Here is a 14207-nt window from a genome sequence, read left to right as displayed (position 1 = left end):
AACAACCTCTTACTCAAAGTCAGCAAGACCAAGGAGCTGATTATTGATTTCAGGTGTAGAAAACCACATGTTCATGAACCAGTCCACATTGGAGAATCAGAGGTGGAGAGAGTCAGCAACCTTCAAGTCCTCAGTGTTATTATTTCAGAGGACCTGTCTTGGGCCCAACATGTAAGTGCAATTACAAAGAAAGCACAGCAGCGCCTCTACTTCCTTAGGAGTTTGCATGGATTCCGCATAACATATAAAACTTTCACAAACTTCTATAGATGTGTAGTGGGTAGTATATTGACCGTCTGCTTTACAGCCAGGTATGGCAACACCAACGCCTTAGAGCAGAAAATCCTATGAAAGGTTATGGATTTGGCCCAGTACATCATGGATAAAGCTCTCCAACCACTGAGCTCATCTGAATGAAATGCTGTTGTGGGAAGGCAGCATTCATCATCAGAGATCCTCACCCAGGCCATGTTCCTTTCTCGCTGATGCCATTAGGTATAAGGTACAAGTGCCTCAGAACTCACACCACCAAGTTCAAGAACAGTTTCTACCTCTCAGCCATCAGGCTCTTGAACAGAAGAAGATAACCACATTCATCTATTGAGATGTTCCACAACCAATGATCTCAGTTTAAAGAGTCTTTACCTTGTTATTTCATGCTCTTGTTATTTATTGTTATTTATTTATATTTGCACTTGCAGTTTGTTGTCTTCTATTCTCTTGCTCTTTCATTGATCCTGTTTATAGTTACTATTCTATAGATTTGCTGAGTATGCCCACAGAGAAAAGAATTTCAGGGTTGTAGGTGGTGACATGTATGGATTCCGTTAATACATTTTACTTTGTTGTTTTGAACTTTGCATCATAGCCTGGTATGGAAACACCAATGTCCTTGAATGGAAAATCTTAATAAAAGATTTGGATACAACCCCATTCCATTCTTCATGGATAAAGCCCTCCCCACCATTAACCACATCTACATGAAGCATTGTCGTGGGAAAAGCAGCATCCATCATTAGGGCCCCCACCACCCAAGACTCCCCCCACCACTCTCTTCTCACTGTTGCCATCAGAAAGAGGGTGCTGGAGTCTCATGACTCACACTACCAGGTTCAGGAACAGCTATTACCACATAATCATCAGGCTCTTGAACCAAAGGGGATAACTTCGCTCAACGTCACCTGCTCCATCACTGTAATTTCCCCACAACCTATGGTTTCAATTTTAAGGACTCTTCATCTCACCTTCAAGATATTTATTGCTTATGTATTTATTATTATTTTTCTTTTTGTATTTGCAGTTTGTTGTCTTTTGCACACTGGTTGAATACACATATTGGTGTAGTCTTTCATTGATTCTGTTCTATTATTAGTATTCTATTATGGAGTTCTTGAGTACGCCTGCAAGAATGAATCTCAGGGTTGTATAAGGCGACATATATATGCTTTGATAATAAATTTACATTGAACTTTGAACATTGAAACATGACTTCCAATGCACAGACTCTGTCTATCCATATGCTGGTAGATTCTGTCCCTCAGAATTCCCTCCAGTAACTTCCCCACCATTGATGTCAGGCTGACTGGCCCGTACTTCCTGGCTTATCTTGCTACCCTTTTATTCATAACTATTTCATTACATCTCAGGCCAAGGACTTTGGCTAAGGTATGTCCGCAATAAATCAAAGTCAGTTAGATCAATTGGTTCTGTGCAGAATGTAGTTTTCAGTCAATGCAGATTGGGCTGTTAGTGAATTCCTTTAATTCCTTCCAGCTGAGAAGTAAGTGCAGACCGAGCTCCGATACCTCTGCCTAATACAGTACACTTAAATTAGGACCTTGTACTGTATGGCAGACAAACAAACGTCAAGTACCCTGCTCCTCCAATTGAAGAAGAACAAAAGATCTGTGTGAGTTTATGGCTCAGTCAAGACCATCAAAATGTTAAATAGTTATTGAAATCAGTTGTTTGAAATATCTTTCTGTATACAGAGTAATTTACTAAAGTTTTTTTTTGTTAGTGAAATAATTCATATCAGTGAAGTGCTCTGGGAATTCATTTATAAATGTATTGTTTTATTTATTTTGACATGTATTCACTGATAACTATCCTCTTTACACAGCTGGATAGCATTTTTTACTAAACACATCCATGTCCCAGGTGCTAGAAAAAATCTACACCAACCAGATCCACTCTTAATCTGAACTTCCTGCTTACATAGTACTCTGCTCTTCGTAGAACCAATTGACCAAATCAGTTGAAAATTTAATTTGATGAAAGACTTTGGCAATTATTTACCTTATATGTTTATGAAATTTAGTGAGTACAGGTTTTGGTTATCTTCTTTCCTCCACAGAACAACTCTATAAATAACACTGGACATTGAACTTCATCCGATTAAGTCTTTCCACTTGAGCTTGCCAGATTGGGCCATTTTCCAGGTACCACTTAGGACTCACCTTAGGCCTCTAGCCAATGTCTGTTCAGTTAACGTATTCAGGCTCTGGTTCGGGGGTTTAACCTTTCTTACTGAGAGGCAGTGAACTCCAGAGTTGAGCTAAGTTAATGCTGATAGACTGATTGCTGCTGGTGCAGGTTTGGAAAGATTCAGTGTGATGTAAAGAAATCAATTTGAGTAGAGCTGAACTGGGAAATGCAGGATCATCTACTCTTAGTATAATTGGAAATCTGCAGAAGATTAAACTTTATTAAGTGGCTATTGTATGTGGATGATTCCAAGTTGAGCAAGACATCAGGTTTTCATTGTTCATATCTTCTCTTGTTTTGAGAAGACGTGTTGAAACTGAGAATTTTTTAAATATTTAGATATGTTCTCAAAATGGAATAGAAGGACCATTTTCATACTGACTCAAAAGTCGTAAAGCAAAAACCCAAAGAGATTGTGGTGTTTGATAGGATAATTCTGTATAAATTATTAAGGGCAACAGTGACCCGGGAGTTACAGCCAAAAAATAAGTTTAATGGTGCATGCCCCTATTGACGTGTGAATTGCCCAGCAATTTGCATGAAGAGGAACTATCTCATGAATTGTAAATCTTCCCACGGCAATGATTTGTACCTACGTGTTATTAGCCTCGTGAATTTGGCAGCACATTGTCAGATACCTTTCATGATGTTGTTTTGTGTGCACATTGATTACCATTTAATCCTACATTTTAGTAAAACACAAAAAAATACTGAAAATATTCAAAAGTAACATTTCAGGTCAATGACTGAATCTCACGACCCTCTCTCCACAAATGCTGCCTGACCTGCTGAGCTTTCCCACCTAATTGGTTCATTATTGTCACATGTACTGAGGCTCAGTAATAAAATTGTTTTGCATTCCATCCATACACGTCATTTCCTCACGTCAGTGCACTGGAAAAAAACGCTGATCAAAGTTCAAAGTAAACGTATTATCAAAGTACATATATGTTAACATATGCTACCTCGAGATTGATTCCCTTACAGGCATTTACAGGGGAAAAAAAAAGAAATGCAATGGAAATTACAAAAGACTAGGCATAAACTGACAGCGACTGACAACCAATATGCAAAAGAAGACAAACTGTAAAAAATAGAGCAAAATCATAATATTGAGAACATGAGGAGTAAAGAGTCCTTGAAGTGAGTTTGCAGGTCGTAGAATCAGTTAAGAGCAATGGCGAATGCTCTAACGCTTCGGTACACCCGCCTCGATGGTAGTAGCGAGAGAAAGTGTTACAGATGGTGAGGAAGTTCAGTGCAAGTAGACAATCGGGCAAAGTCATACCCGGTAAGTTATGAAGTTAAGAGCTTTTCAGCATCTGTAGTTATTTTTTTCTGAGTAGTCTTTTTTTTAAGATTTTTATTCCTGAAGTTCAAGTGAACCAAAATTACAGTATTTTTTCTGTCCAGATTTTGAATAGTTTTATTTCAATTTTCCATTCCGTTATTTTTTGAAGCCCAATATTCTTTGCCTTTACTTTATTTATTCTGTGCCCACTTTGCTAATAATTTATCACTTTGCCCCTTTGTGCTATTTGTTCATGTAATAAATGAGGGAATCAGATTGCCCATTCTTGCATTGACTATGGTGCTTGGCGCTCCGCCGCCTTCCACGCCGCCGATGACAGTTCGCACTCCCAACAACTTGTGGGCAAATATATTTGGATCTGAAGGGCGAGGATTCGGGACAGGATCTAACTAACAGGGCACGCTACAAATTGTAACAGACCATTCACACCTGGACCATGGTTATTCCAGGCTGGGAATCTTGTTCCCAGCATCTAACCTCACCACTATATTCTGACCCTCGTTTTTAACCTTGCTGCCCTGTTTTAAGCTCCGGGAAATCGATGATGCATCATTTGGAAAGCTGACCGTTCGAATACGAAATATCGAACGTTGTTTGGAGTTTTGCGTTGAGGCTGAGTGATGGGCAGGCAGTATGATGGATATATCTCCTTCACTATTCTGCATCTCTCACAACTCCTTCCAGCCTGACATAATTCAGGACACGTCGCCTATGGCCGTGGACGCGCATTGCTCGAGTACGCGGCACGCTCCTGTGTAAACCCCCCACCCCCCAACACACACACACACACACACACACACACACACACATATACACACACACACACACACACACGCGCGCACACACACACACACACACAGACACACACACACACACACACACACATACACACACACACACACACACTCCCCCTTCCCCCACCGCTCTCTTCCCCCACCCTTGCAGGGAACGGAGCAGCGGCGAAGGGAGAGGCAGCGGTCGAACCGGCTCGACAGTCACATCGGAGCGCAGGAAGCGCACCATCAGCCCTGGGATATGGACACGGACCGGGAGCAGTGGGGAAGCTGCTCAGCCCCAGGCCAGTGATGAGACCCTCCCAGCCCCAGGTAAGAGTGCTCGAGGTGGATCGGCAAGCTTAGGTGATGCGAGCGGTGAGAGGACATCCTGCACTCACTCAAGAGCTCCATCATTTAGTTCTGCTGTCTCTCTGTGATTTAGCTCAAGCCTTCCGTCCTCCCTGTCTCCGGGAATCTTCTCCCCTCTGCAGTTGTCTGCTACCTCTTCTTTCAGCATTAATGTACCCTTGTTTGTACAAAACTAATAACAACATTCAACCGAAAATCAAACGTTATCTGCGAGAAATTTGTTTAGATTTCGAGGGAAGAAGATGATCTTTGTATTCTTCTGGTGCTGTATTTTTGAAGGAATTAGTACCAAGTCTGCTTCGGTGCTGATGCAAATATATTTAGAATTTCTTTAGGCTTAATTGAGATCTTTCTGTGTTACTCCGAGTTTCCTGTTTGCTCTTATATAATCTTTTTTGCAGTTCTCAAAATTGTTTTATATAATTTGTTTGAATGCATCATCATAAGTGATCATCATAGAGAGAAAGAGAGAAAGAGTGAGTGAGAAAAAGATAGATGGAGAGAGAGGGAAAGAGAGAGAGACAGAGAGAGAGAGAGAGAGAGAGAGAGGATCACCAGGCTAGCAGTTGTCATGGAGATTGAGTCCAGCCAAGTGTGTGTGTGTGTGTAAGTTGAAAGCAGAAGTGCATTTATTGATACCGTTAATGATTTATTTTATTTGATAGACCAAACTTTGAGATCAATAATTATAATATTGTTTGAATATCTAGCTCTGCTTGCAGGTAGAAAGACCTATTCAGTTTGCTGCTTACCTTGTTTGTGTGTAATTTCTACTTGAGTTGGGTGTGAATTTGATAGGCTTAAACTCTCATCTGATTTTAGCTTTGCTAGGCTAATAATCTGAATGATACTGAATGTTGAAGATTAATTGGTTACAGTGCATTCAGTTAGTTAGTCTCCAGTAGACTCCCCTCAGCAACATCCCCCACCCCACAACCTTCCTCATCTCTACACCCTCATCACCATGACTTCAAAACCTTGCATGATGTGTGAATCTTTCCCTCTTCTTGAAAGTGTTTAGGGTGGTATTTGTGAGCTGTTTTCTCCTATTCATATTCGGGTCTCGTAGGCTGGCTCTAACTGGAATCCCTGCTGCTTTAAACAGATCCCATTCAATAGAAACCACCAAACATCCAGGCACTGCATCTGAGCAGCAAAATCACTAACCCTTTCAGAACTGGAGGGCTTTCTGCTGCATATCAGAGGATGAGAACAGAAATGTATTTTTTTAAAAAAGGAGCATCAGTTCCCTCTGAAAATAGCTTTATACTTTCCATTAAACAAAAGACTGCCTTCCTTCATGTGGTACCTAAATGTCCGTCATGTAGTAGTTTGTACATTGCTGTGCATTGTGAGAATTTGAAAAGGGACATTTTTGTAGAAAAAAGTATGTTTTCTTTCTCCAGGTCTTATTATGAAATGATGCTAGACACACTATGCTCAGTGACCTTTCTCCATCAGATTCTGAATTGTATAATTTATAATGTCTTTGCCAACTGTCTAATTTTAAGTTTGTATTCTTTTACTCTGATAATGGAAAATGCTAATAATTCATAAATTGTTCAATCCTAGTTCATTCATGGCGTGGGTGAAAAGTTCATTTTGCATCTTTTAAACTTTATTGAAAAGAAGTTATTTTTCATTCTATTTTATTATCCAGTTATCAAAATTGCACAGAAATGTTTGCATGAATGGTCTTATAAGTGTCAGTCTGTATGTATGTGTTTCTATATGCAAATATACATAAGGCTTGTATTTTACATTTTTGGGTAAGCGTTGTACTTTTCAAAGAAGAATACATGTGAGGATCTGCCTACCTAGTTTCAACTGTACTTAATTGGTTATGATTCTGACTTCTATTTTATTGTTAGTGAAGAATAGTGGTTCCTGTTGCAGGATCTGAATCTGAAACATGAACCATCCCTTTGCCTCCACACTTGTAACTCAACCTGCCGGAATTTTCCAGTAGTTTATGTTTTATTCTCAGTGAATATGATTTTACTAAAACATTGCAGTGAAAGAAGTGACAAACTCAAGCTACTTAAGTGAATTTAATAGGGTGGGCAGAGAAATGCATTTCCCTCTGGTGGGTATCCTGGAACAAGCATGCAACACTTTAAAATCAAAGCTAGTCGTTTAGGAGTGGAATCAAGATCACACAAAGAGGGCAAAGGAAATCTAGAATTCACTCTCATAATTCTATGGATACTCAGTTATTTGAATATTATAAGATTAAGATTTTTTTTGTATGTGTGGGTAAAAAAGGATATGGATCAAAGATGAGAGAACAGATCTGTGGTACAAATTTGCTACAATTTAATTGAACGGTAGAGTAAGTTTAAGGCTCAATGATCTGCCTCTTTCCTATACATACTAAGTTAATATTTACATCAGAATGACTTCTGTGCAGTTTACTTTTGAGAGGAGAGCCTGAGATATCCCAAAATCCAATTGCTTCTGCTAATTGAATAAGTCTTTAGTCAACAAATGTCATTCAGTTGTCAGCAGATTCAGTCTGCAGCTTTTTTGCTGAAATATTAATATAAGCACTGCATAGAAAATTGTGTACACTGATGGAAGTGGCTGTATGAGTGACAGCCGCTGTTATGTGAATTTCAATCTGCTGGAGTCAAACGGAAAAGACAAAGTCTCAGCTACACCACATTCCACTCGCTGACAAACATAAGCATCTCCAATCTGGGTCTGTGCAAGTGACAAGGTGACAAGATCAAAATTAGAGGTCTTCCTTCTAGAATAGGTGGCCATAGATGTTAATTACCAGTTGAATTTCAAAAATTATATATATTTTTTGAAAATTAAGCATGCTCATAGTTTAAATCACATAAGATACAAAGTTCAAGGTTCAATCTCTTGTCTGTGTAGATTTATTGCAATTCAGGCAGGATGCAATAAGTATACGGGCTTTGGCCTTGGTATCATTGGGTAGGGCAGGGTAAATTCAATTAGCATTTATGATGGAGATTGCCATTCAGTGACCTCTGCTGGCAGGGGCATGTATGTGATAAATATTAGGTTGAGTTCAGCTGTGAAATTCCTCGTTGACAAATAGCCCACTAAAACATATTCTCTTTATTCATATATGAAAAGTCATCTTCTGGACGAGGTAGCAGTGTGCCAACATTGAATGGGTGCACATATCAGTAAGAATTTCAACTTTCAGTAAACTCAAGAGAACTGGTCCAAAGAAAAAAGGATTTTGTAAATTGTTGATGATGTCCAATATTCGGATCACTGGTTGGCAGCTGTTTTCATAGCTCTGTCAAGGAAACCATCAGAAATATTTGGCTGAAATATTTGCTGTAAGAAATAGAAAATTGTGCTGCATATGAATGTGAATTGTAGATTAATCCAGTTTTTAATTAAATATATCTTCAGGTATAGTCTAAAAAGTTCCGTTTATTTTTCACACTTATTTCATCAGGCTCATCATATTAGCAGACATCAGACAACATACCAAACTGTTGTTGATAATTGAGAAAAGAATCAGATTTATAAGGAGATGGAATAAACCTTATTTGAATGAAATTTAAAGATAAATAACAGTTCCTATTGCTATCCATGGTCTTTGATGGTATTGAGAACTTAAAACTCCTGGGTTGAGAACACACTGAAGACTAGCTAAAATGCTGCAAGGAATGTAGCATTTTTCCAGCTAGCCACCTACTTGTGTTCCCTAGAACCCCCTCCTCCACCTGCAGGTCATATTGGCTTCATCTGATGCTCAAAACTCATGGAATTGGAGAGGAGGCAAGTCTTCCTCTATCATAAAGGCTTGTCTGGGAGATGAAATAATAATCTCCCTTTCTCCAATATTTGGTGTCAAAAGTCCCTACCCATAACATTTTAAATGTTTTCATGCCTTTGAAATTTGCTTTGCTTCCATTCCTCTTTTATATTCACAGCATTCTCCACTAGGGTGTAAATCAACAAAGAGCATATATCCTTCGAGTTTAGCACATGGCAAGAACATTCTGAGTAGTCACAGCATTTCACTTGTTTCAAGTGTTTGGCCAATTCCTTTTTGAATGCCACCAAGAACCTGTAGACATCACCCTATCAAGCAGTACATTTCAAACCCTGGTAGCCAATTACTTTAGATTGTTTTCCCTCATGTTGCCTTTGGTTCCCTTGTCAACCATCTCAAACCTGTGCCCTTTAGACACTGGAAACATTTAAACTAAATCCTTCATGATTTTTATCAGATTGGCTGAACAGGTTGAGATGTAGGTTTCAAACTCCTTCTTGGATGCTCTAATTTCATTACATATATATCTGGGTTGGACAAGGGTAAGATGGCTATGATGTCCTGTGCATAGGTCTCTCTAACCTTGCTACCCGAGAAAATATACAATGCTTGTAGCAGCTTACATTATGCCTTAAAGAGGCAGTAGGTAGGCAGTACTGGCACATAGGTTGTGTTGAGCCGTTGTGATGAATGGTGTGCCATTTTTCTGCTGCTTATGGGTTGCAATCTATGCTTACTATTCATAAGATATTCGTGTTAGTAGTTCCACATTAATTTTGTTCATGAAAATGACATCATAGAATTGTAAGAAACATAAAGTTTTCATACAGAGGTTTTACGCCTAAATGGGAGAGAGAATTTGTGTTCATAGTTAAAGGTGCCAAGTCACTTTGTCTTAGGTGCAGTTCATTGTTCACTCACTACAAAGTGAGCAACTTGAAGCTTTGCCACAAGTGAATCATAATAAGCTTTTAACTGCACATCCTTCAGATCAGAAAAATTAAGAAAACCGTATGAAAATCATGCATAATCAGCTGACAGACACTGATTTCTGTGTTAATTAATGGAGCTCATAGAACAACTGAAGCTATTTTTGATATTTCATGAAATATTGTTCTCCCTAAATATTCATATTCTGATGGATAACTTGTTACAAAGTGTTTTGCATAATAAACTGCAATCTTAGATCCAGCTAATATTAAAAATCACTACTAATAAAGTAAGTTCCAATCTCCAAAAAGCCTTTGACTCTAGCAATAATTAGATACAACATGGCAATTTTTTAATGTTTGGATATATTTTATATGATGGAGTATCAAAACAACATGTACCTGCAGCTCTTGAACTTCTGAACGTTATTGCACGTTCCTCCAATTGTCAGTATGTTTGAATACCCTTGATTTCAACATCTCGGTCAAATTTCTAATCAACCACCTCTGCTCTGATGAAAACTATCAGTGGTTCTCCAGACTGTCCACACAATCATAACCCCTCTCCCTCAAAAAATTCTGTGCTTTCTCCATAACATTCTGATTCTTCGAAAGGCATGGTTTTGAATTCTGTCAGATACTCCAAACGGGCTGAACAAATGCATTATATAGATCTAATATAATTTCAAAGCTTCTGTACTTGAGCAAAAAAAAACCTCACACATTGATGTGGATAGATTATCAGCTATATATTGTATCCTGGTTTTGAAGTTTGGTTTCATAGATCTTAACAGAACTAAATTTTGGAAGTGTACCACTAAGTATCCATATTGTACAATTAATGATAATAACTAAAGACAAGTTTCAAAACAATGCCTCTCTTTATTAAGACCAGGATGCCATAAGGCCTGACAATCTACCCAATCACATTTAAAGATTTGTACAACTATCATTCCCAGTTTTCTTTCTTCCAAAATCATTTTCTTTAAAATTCTACTATTTTAAAATTTCCCTATGCCCTATGTATTTGGAGTAGATTCTTAATATGGTATGTGCAAGAACCTCCTAAGTCTCATAGTATTGATTATTTCTCCTACCAATCTGGTTTAATTACACTATGAACAGGTTTTCCCCATTCTCCCTACTAGAATTTATCGCTTCATATTTTTCTGCATTGAATTTCATCTGCCATGAGTTTATCATTCTATCAGCCTGTCAGTGTCATCTTGAAGTCAGTAACTTGTTGACTACAGATTTTTAAATTACTCCATGTATAGTCCAGTATATCATTAGTGTAATGCAAAAACAATAGTGGTCTTGATACTGAATCTTGGGGAATGCCACTCTACAAATCTCTTCAACTGGGGAAACAATTTCCATTCCTTAACCATTTTTGCTCCAACCCCTTTTATCACACTTGTTTTATTTTTTTGTGTTATCTTTATTGAACGCTTATGCACACAACACCAACTGCATTAGTCTCATCCCTTCTGTGTTATGTCATCAAAAACTTCAATCATGTTCATTAAATACAAATTTCCTTTACATAATCTGTACAGGTCAACAATTATCTTTGTATGCTTGTTCAAGTGACTGCTAATTTTCTTCCAGATTATAGTTACTTAATGCTTTGTCAACATTGACATAAAACCAACAATGCTGCAGTATTCCCAGTTCCTCCTGGTATTTGTATTCCTCCCATATATCCCTAATATTTGGAGTATAATCGCAATACAAGCGGTTTCTCCTGTCTGCAATAATTGTTGTGCACCCTCCACCCTTGTATCCATAGTATCTTGGTATGTCTTATATAATTGAATGCCAGCTAGTATGGATATTTAAATTCATCTGATTTGTAATTTGTTGTACAGCTTGTGGTCTATTTGATAGTTTTCTTGTAAAGCTATTGTACATAGAGAAACCTTAAAGAAATTCACGGCAAGAATTGGTATATTTCTTTTCCAAGCTGCTTGTCTGAATATGGTTGTTTATAAGTCAGAGCTGAGGGAAACCTATTGTACATAGAGGATTGGGACAAGAGATATTACAGAAGGGGTTTCTAATAACATTTGTTTATAATAAGGACTGATAAAAAGTTTGTTGTAATAAGAGACTAGTAATAGCAAATTTTATAATTAGAACGATTAATTAAGTTTTGTAATAATGAAGAAGATAATGGCGATGATTTGCAATGTTTTATTCCTAAGGCATATGTAATAATTAGAAGTAGACTTAGAATTACTACAGTTTGCAAGAAACACCATGTGGCCTAAAGCCTTTAGTTAGCCAATATAATGTTGAAAACTCATTGCTCTATGACTGTACTCAATTATGAAGGGGCTCTGTTGGCTGATTAATTTCATCTACCACGTCATCACCAATATCCCCAACCCGTCAATTTCCTTATGAAGACAATGGTAGCAGAGGTTAATTGTGGCATGTTCTGGGGCCTGTTTAATATTTTGTGGTAGCCAACCTTTTTGCTCTATAGCTTGAATTAAAAGTTCTCATGCAAATATGTAAATCCCTTTATTTTCTTGCTGCTTATTGCTTTGTAATATTTTCCAACATTACAACTGTTGAAAAACTAATTTGTTCTTCTATTGCTGATCTTCTGTCAATTCACCACTTCCTTCATCCCAGCATTAGCAACCACACCTTCAGCTGTCTAGACTACTTTCTAAGGATTTCCTGAAACTCCTCTACACGCCAAACTCTCTCATTTTCTAAATTTAATTCCCTCTTTGCTCACTTCACTTCATTTTCTTCCTTGGCTTGTTGTTTCGGTTTCCTTTGGTTGCATCTATAAAATTGCAACATTAGCTCCAAGATTTTGCAACTATTGCAGAAGTAAAGCAAAGGGGTAACCTGCCTTAACCAATCTTTGCTACCATTGTCCACAGTTAGGCTAGTAGCATTGGTGGGCCTAGAGCAATGAAACTATCCAAAATCAGAAATACAATGAATTTCCACTATTACATTGTCTAAATTGAAGCTTTATTGCAAACTGTAGTATTTCTGAACCTAATTATTGTATATGCTTAGGAATAACACATTACAAATCATGATGATAGTTTCGCTCATTTTTGCAAAGTTCTTAATTGATCATTCTCATTATATTAGTTGTTATTACTGGTCTCTTGTAACTACAAACATTTAGTACTTGCCTCACTAAATGTTCTCCAATCCTGCATGCCATTCCATTCATAATTTAGCCACGTACATTCTATATGTTGGTTTTCAGGCCCAGCTTCCCAATGGCACAACTTAAAATATTTAACACGTTTCAAACTTTCACTTGCCTGTTTGGATAGCCTGCTCACACCGTATAACAAGTCATAGAACATAGAACATAGAACAGTACAACACAGGACACACCATTTGGCCCACAATTTTGTGTTGACCTCTTAACCAAGATCAATCTAATCCTTCTATCCCACTTAGCTTTCCATTTTTCTTTCATCCATGTGCCTATCTAAGAGTTTTTCAATGTTCCTGATGTATCTACCTCTCCCAACACCCCGGCAATGCATTGCATGTGTTTATCATCCCTTGACCTACCTCTGACATCCCCCCCATAGTTTCCAATCACCTTAAAATTATACCCTCTCATATTAACTGTTGCTGCCCTGAGAAAAAGTCACTGGCTGTCCGCTTTAACTACACCTCTTATCATCTTATCAAGTCACCTATCATCCTCCTTTGATCTGAATAGAAAGGCCACATCTTGGACAACCTTCCCTCATAAGACATTCTCTGTAATTCAGGCAGTGTCCTAGTAAATCTCCTCTGCACCCTTCCTAAATCTTACACATCCTTCCAGTAATGAGGCAACCAGAATTGAACACAATATTCTAAAAGTTATGCTAAGTACTCTATCATTCCTGGTCCACTTTGACATTTCTGATGAGTCTTGCGAAAATAGCCCTAGTGCCAGGGGTGATGATACATTTGCACAAATCACTTGTTGGCGCGCTTCATGCAGTGCCCCCCCCCCCAATTATTTCAACCCCACCGATAATAAAAAGATATATAATGATTATCTTTACTGCTAAATGAAGCAGTGAATTATTGTTTACAGCTAGAAAGCAGTGAGATGTTTTCATAGGAAATATCTCACGCCAGGAAGACAGTTGCGAGAACCGGCGATGTTGGATGAAACTTTTTGAAATCTTCGCAGACCTGTTGTACACATCAGAAATTGGATGGTAAACAGTTACAAAATAATACTATTTAGAAATGATGTTATTTTCAATTGTCTTTTAAAAAGATTAATATTAATAATTTTGAACAGGTTTTCTAAAGTGCTTCATTTATTTATACTTTTGTTATTGTTTTATTAATAGTAAAACAATTAATAGAGATAAATAAGCAACGGGACTCATCTTTTTTTCCTTAAAAAATCCAACGCTATTGTTACTAATTCATTAAGTAATGATAATCAATGCTGAAAATTACCATACCACATAAGAACATTTTTTATAGGATTTCACCAATTTATGTACACACTCTCATAAATGATTGCCTCCCCTAGTCTAGACCAGGGGTCTCCAACCTTTTTTGCACCA

The 14207-nt window shown here is 37.8% G+C and overlaps 1 protein-coding gene across 1 annotated transcript in view; it reads left to right on the top strand.

Moving 5' to 3' along the window:
- The first annotated feature begins 4612 nt into the window (after positions 1 to 4612).
- Positions 4613 to 14207, top strand: part of nlgn3a (neuroligin 3a) — a 294352-nt gene continuing 284757 nt past the window's right edge. Inside the window, exon 1 of the mRNA XM_072270748.1 lies at positions 4613 to 4905. The gene's annotated coding sequence lies outside the window, so the exon portion shown is untranslated. The remainder of the gene's footprint in view (positions 4906 to 14207) is intronic.

Source organism: Mobula birostris, chromosome 10, assembly GCF_030028105.1.
Source record: "Mobula birostris isolate sMobBir1 chromosome 10, sMobBir1.hap1, whole genome shotgun sequence".
Classification (NCBI taxonomy): Eukaryota; Metazoa; Chordata; class Chondrichthyes; order Myliobatiformes; family Myliobatidae; genus Mobula; species Mobula birostris.
The sequence above is the reverse complement of the archived record's forward strand: the minus strand, read 5'-3'. Positions and strand labels throughout refer to the sequence as shown.